Source organism: Hibiscus syriacus, unplaced genomic scaffold (assembly GCF_006381635.1).
Source record: "Hibiscus syriacus cultivar Baekdansim isolate YM2019G1 unplaced genomic scaffold, ASM638163v2 tig00110840_pilon, whole genome shotgun sequence".
In the NCBI taxonomy this organism is placed as follows: Eukaryota; Viridiplantae; Streptophyta; class Magnoliopsida; order Malvales; family Malvaceae; genus Hibiscus; species Hibiscus syriacus.
In genome coordinates, this window is record NW_024062887.1 from 912,939 (window position 1) to 919,303 (window position 6,365).

The 6,365-nt window shown below is 35.6% G+C and overlaps 1 pseudogene; it reads left to right on the plus strand.

Moving 5' to 3' along the window:
• The first annotated feature begins 368 nt into the window (after nucleotides 1-368).
• LOC120143324 lies at nucleotides 369-3,582 on the plus strand (annotated as a pseudogene).
• The last annotated feature ends 2,783 nt before the right edge of the window (nucleotides 3,583-6,365 follow it).

The window sequence follows — 6,365 nt, forward strand, 5'->3', positions numbered from 1 at the left end:
AAAAATATTTGGATAATTAAACTCGAAATAGATTATATTCATAATTAATCCAGTCATCCTCCTTAAAAACTATACGTATTTCAGTGTTGTTTTTGTACGATTATCTTGGTTTATATAAGTATTAAATAATTATAAAAGTAGTATATATAACATGTTCTGTTAGGATAATGCCCAAAATTTCGTATTTCCTGCCTGGAAATTGTAAACTGTTAAAAAACCAAACAAAATAAAATGATTCCGAATACGATCTGGGGTTCTTCTTAAACTTGTCGTCTCCTCTGCCACGTTAGCGGGAACCGTCGCTAAAATGAAACGAATCAAAAGTCAAGTTAAAAGGTTAAACCATAATTACCCCAGCAACCAAAACGGACCCTTTCTCCCTCAATATCCAACTCCAATGGCTCCCAAATTTTAGGGCATATTTCAATCCCCATACTCTCTCGACCTCTATCCCGAACCCAATTTCGTGCGTCCTTTGTTTCCCATGTCTCGACTCTTCAACCGTCCTTTATGCTTGTTTCTCTGTGTTTTAGGGTTAGGGTTTGGCTTTGATTCGGCTCAGGCCTTCAAGGTTCCGTTTAGGGTCAATGATATTCTCCCAGCGCTTCCCCGCCAGATTTCCTGGCCGGTTCTGAACAGTATTCATTCCGCCGTTGACTTGTTACCGGCCTTTGTCGGATCTGTGACCCCAAACAATAGGTCGATTGACTGGAAAGGAGCTTGCTTTCATGGAAACGAGGCTCGTCTTGAGTTCACCGACAGTGATCACGATGATTCGGAGTTGGGCGGTGGAGTTCTTCATCTCACGGTTCGTATATTTGGCCTCTTGATCGTTATGTCCGTTGTTATAGTTGGCGCTTTTATTACAGTGGTTGACAAGATATTTACTTGTTTTCATGTTAATATTTGTCTGTTTATTGATGGCGTTTGAGTTTAGTACTTTAATTACACCTCGTTTCAGTTACTTAGAGTATTAATTGAATTAGTTTCATTTTTCCTTTGTTTCAAGGTTATTTAATTATGTTTACTAGACTATGGTTATCTCTATTTTAAATTTTTAATAAGCTTTAGCAACTTTTAAGTGTTAATCTTTAGTAGACTATGGTTACTATTGCTTAATAAGATTTTAGCAACTCTTTTGAGATTCTTTAATTTTCCTTAATAGACTTCAAATAAAAAGTTGAAAGTTTGGTTGGTATATCACTATATCTTTGCTCGATTGGATTTGATGATGTAGATTATCGTTTAACATACTATGGTTAATTTTAGAGTGTTTATTTTCATCTGAGCTGTAAAAATTTTCTTTTACAGGCATCCGAAGCGCATAGCTGGACTTGTATGGATCTTTATGTCTTTGCAACACCTTACAGGGTTACTTGGGATTACTACTTCTCTGCTCGAGAGCACACGCTGAAATTCGATTCTTGGGAAGAGCCTGCTGAGTTGGAATACGTATGTTTCTTAGTTCTGTCTTTGAATATTGTTGGAAACATGTTTAATGCATGGAAATGTCTTTCTGATTATTTATGTTGTTGCAGGTAAAACAGCATGGAATCTCTGTATTTCTAATGCCATCTGGAATGCTTGGCACGTTGCTTTCTTTAGTTGATGTGTTACCTCTGTTTTCGAATACTAACTGGGGTCAGAATGCCAACCTCGCTTTTTTGAAAACACACATGGGCGCTTCATTTGAAAAACGTCCTAAGCCATGGCGTGCAGTGATAATTCCAGAAGATGTGCATACTGGTGACTTTTGGCAGTGTCAAAGATCCGTGGCCGTTGGGGTGGATTTGAGACATTAGAAAAATGGGTGACCGGAGCTTTTGCTGGTCATACTGCGGTTTGCTTGAAGGATGATATGGGTAATCTATGGGTTGCTGAATCAGGACATGAAAATGAAAAGGTATGATACAAATAACAAGCGATTGCAGTTTGTGAACAATATATGTATTCATGTTCTCTTCCTTTTCTCTTCGTTACACTTATTCGACCAAAAATGAATAAATAAAGGTGTTAAAAAGATGTCTAGGATTCAATAAACTCTAGGTTTTAACACTTTATGGTTCTATCTAGTTGTATGTCGTAACACCACCCTTTAACTATTATCTGGGTTTTTCTATAAAAAAAACTATTATCTGGGTTTGATCACACTGTATCAAGTTGGTTTCTACAGTTTTTCGTGCTCTACCCCCTCTTAGTGGTTGTGATTTCTCCCTTACGCTTGTTACTTGCATGAAATTTGCAGGGTGAAGAAATTATAGTGATTATTCCATGGGATGAATGGTGGGAGTTGTCACTGAAGGATAGTTCTAATCCTCAGATAGCATTGCTTCCTTTACATCCAGATATACGTGCAAAGTTCAACTCCACCGCAGCATGGGAGTATGCTCGAAGCATGTCAGGCAAGCCATATGGTTACCACAACATGATATTTAGTTGGATAGACACTGTAGCAGACAACTATCCACCACCTCTTGATGCTCACTTGGTAGGCATCCCCTCTGATCATTCTTTGCACTCTGAGCTCGCTCTGCTGCACTTGTACCCAGGATGAGCTGCAGATAGTTTTACCGGCAAAACATCAGGATATTGAGCTTGCTAAATGTAGCTTGTCTCGCAAGTCCTAACTAGATTTTCTATTGTAGGTCATTTCTGTCATGTCTATGTGGACTAGGGTGCAGCCAGCATATGCTGCAAATATGTGGAATGAAGCGTTAAATAAGCGGTTAGGAACTGAGGTATTCTGCTTATTCCACTGTTACTTTAATGAATCTATACTCATTACTTTACGAGAAATTGCTGTTCTCCTCTTCCCGCTCTCTCGTCTCTCAACAAATGATTTTGGACTTGCACCGAAGTAGAACATGGAAAGACATACGAGTTAATTAGATAACCTGTCTTGGTGGGTTGTAGGGTTTGGATCTGTACGGCATATTAGAGGAGACTGAAAGGCGTGGCATAACCTTTGATCAATTGCTCACCATCCCGGAACAAGATGAATGGGTATACAGTGATGGAAAGTCAACGACATGTGTTGCCCTTATCCTTGAGATGTATAAAGAGGCCGGGGTCTTTGGTCCTATTTCTAACTCGATTCAAGTCACTGAATTCACCGTACGTTTCATCATCACAATTATTTTTCAATCTCGATGTTCTTTTGACTATATCTTATAGGATATGAGTTTTTCATTTTACAGATCCGCGACGCGTACATGCTTAAGATATTCGAGAACAACCAAACACGGCTGCCTAGTTGGTGCAACAACGGGGGTGGGCGTCTTCCATTCTGTCAGATTCTGGGTGTGTATTGGATGGAATTGCCATTTTACAACACGTTGGAGCCGTATGCCAATATGAATGAAAATTGCCCATCCTTGCCTCCTATTTATGATAGGCCCAGGAGATGTTAAAAGTTTGTCGTTTATCATGTTTGTATTAAATAAATGCTCCCTTGAAAACTCCTTCAACTGCACCTGCACTATATGTATTCTTCCACTGGATTTCTGTATATATTAGTTCCTGTGGTACTCAAATCAGTATTGTAGTATATAAAATGCCTCGATATTTTTATGTTCTTATGAATTAAATTAATTTTTCTATCATTTTGTTTTAATTTGGGTTTAACCCTTTATCTGAAGCTCAAATGATGGGCCATCAGTTTACAAACATCTGCTTTTGAGTTATTTGCAAAAGTCGAACTCATAACATGGGCAAAAACGTAATTTTAACCTAAACATAAGACTGCTTTCAAGCTTAAAGTGTAACTGATTACTAATTTTTGATGGGCCATAGCACACATCCTGATATTAAAGAAAACATTAGGTACATATTATTAAAGAAATATTTTGATTTCATTTTGTTCACGTCCTTTGAGTTTCTATTTTAGGATTGTGTTGTATTTATTATACCTTATTTTCTTTATTTAATAAAATCTAATTTTATTTTTAAAAAATCCTCAAAAATAAATAAAAGATGGATTTGATTTGGAACGTATCAACAAGTTCTTCACGTAAATAGAAGACAGCCTTTTCAAGGTCGAAAAAAACCCAACACTAAGCACCAATTATACACAGAAAATCATTAATTCAATAAATCTGAATCCATCAACATGATGCATGTTCTTACAGCGCAAACTATACAGTCAAACCCTGAAACAAGTACGATTCTAACACGGTTACACAAACGAAGAGCAAGGAACGAACCCAACACACACAAAAAAATGATTTGTACAGAAATAATACAAATTATTTCACATGATTTTTCCTCAGGAACAACGATTATTATTTTGTATCGATAAGCATAGACCACGATGGTGATTGTTATTTTATTTCTTGGTAGTGTTACTATACTTTTGTTTGATCCAAGTAAAACCTACCTTAGCTTTCTTCATCCCTGTTATTGCCGCCGATTTCGTTTTCCCCGGACCGTCTTCGGCCTTCTTCGAATACTTAGCCCTGGACCCTCCGGCGCCGGTCTTTCGAGATTCGGTCGGGTAGGGGTCCGGTCCGTTGTCCCATTGATCAGCCCATGATGTTCCGTACGAACCGAGCGGTTCCATTTCTTAAGCTTTAATTTGAAGGATAGAAGAAGAAGATAGGATAAGCAAGGCGCCGAATGCAAAACGCTTGCGCTTCTACTTGTAATAACAATGCTTTTTATTGTGTTTTTGTTGCCAAATAAAAACAAAAGTGCTGTAATAATTAAAGCAGGAACTTTGACGATCATAAGTGTTGTAAATATCGATGTTTTTATTGCAGAAAAGCATGATTCCGTGGGCAAGGCTCAATATATTATATTACAGCCTTTTATTGAATATTTGAGTTTTGTTTGCTTTGAATTAGAATTATTAGAATATACTATTTTAGAACAAGCAATTCAAAGGACGGCCACGGAGTAACACTAAACAAGCACGTGCTTAATAAACACAAAATTATGATTAATACGATAAATTATGTATAAAATAAATAGTTTAAAATTTAAAATATTTAATTGGTACGAAGAAAATACGAATTACATAAATTATTATATTTAAGAAAGGAAAAAAAACGGAGGTTGTTAGTTGGGCTGAATAGTTAACCGATGGTGGACCATGTAGGTTAGGGTGGCGGCCGAAGAAATGAAACGTGGTTGTGATTTCTACCAACGACGGCCACATAGTTGGCCTTTCCCTACGACTTTTTTCCCACTTTCTAGATTTTATTTTTACATCTAGAAACTACTTGGAAAGTTCTTTTCCTATTAGTATTTATTTTTACTGCTCAGTTATGAAATGTTATGTTTGGTTAATTAATAATAATATTTTTTTTATTAACTGTCATCAATACTATTTGGTTTTTTAATTAATTTATAGAGTATAAACAAATTACAAAAAAAGGTGTTGGGGAGAAATCAAACCTAGATTTTAGGAAAGGGTTGTACACATTTACTCATCGAGTAAAATTCAACATTTGTGTCATGTATTATAAAATTACGTATATATATATGTAGAACCAAAAATCTATCTATAAATGCCCTATTCTCTACACAATTTATCATTCATCCCTCTTTGTCGTATAATTATGTTCAACAACTGTAACATGATCTCTTCTTTAATCACCATAACCAAATCAACGACATTCTGTTAAGCTCCCTCGAATATCTTCATATTTCTATCTTTCCATACATGACAGAACATATGTACGCCAGACAATCCTCAATAGAATTCAGAGGAAAACCTTACCTTCGAACTTTGCAATCGACCAAGAGACCTCTTGCTCTCAAGTGTCAACCCTCCTCGATAGCTGACACAAATCTACCCCTGCATACCTCCTTCGAGTAACCCACGCAGTTATGTACATATTTCATATCGTAGTTAATGTCAGAAAAAATAAAAATAAAAATTATTAAAGTGAGATTCACACCAAGGCTAAAATAGAACTCACGTTTGATTCCTCTCTCAAAGAACCTTCTTTGTAATTTATTTTTCATCCAACCAGATAGTGACACATATCACTGATTATATGATTAAATTTATTTAATTAAATTAAATTTAGGACTAAATTAATAGAATGTGTAAGTATTAAAGACCAAATATATAATTATACTATTCTTTGTTAATCGTCAGGTTAGCCTATGCTAACAGTAGAGAGCTTGATTGACATCATTTAAATAGTTAAGTAATATGATTGATAAAATCAAAATATTGATGGTCAAATTAGAATCTTCTCTTAATTAAGGTCATGAGTGTAGTTTACCATATATTTAAATATGAAAGATTAAATTTATTATTATATCAATCAAAATCCATAAAATTAAAAGAAAATATTAGAGTAAACTACACGGATGAACACTAAATTATTTTCTATTTTCAGTTTGACCATTGACGT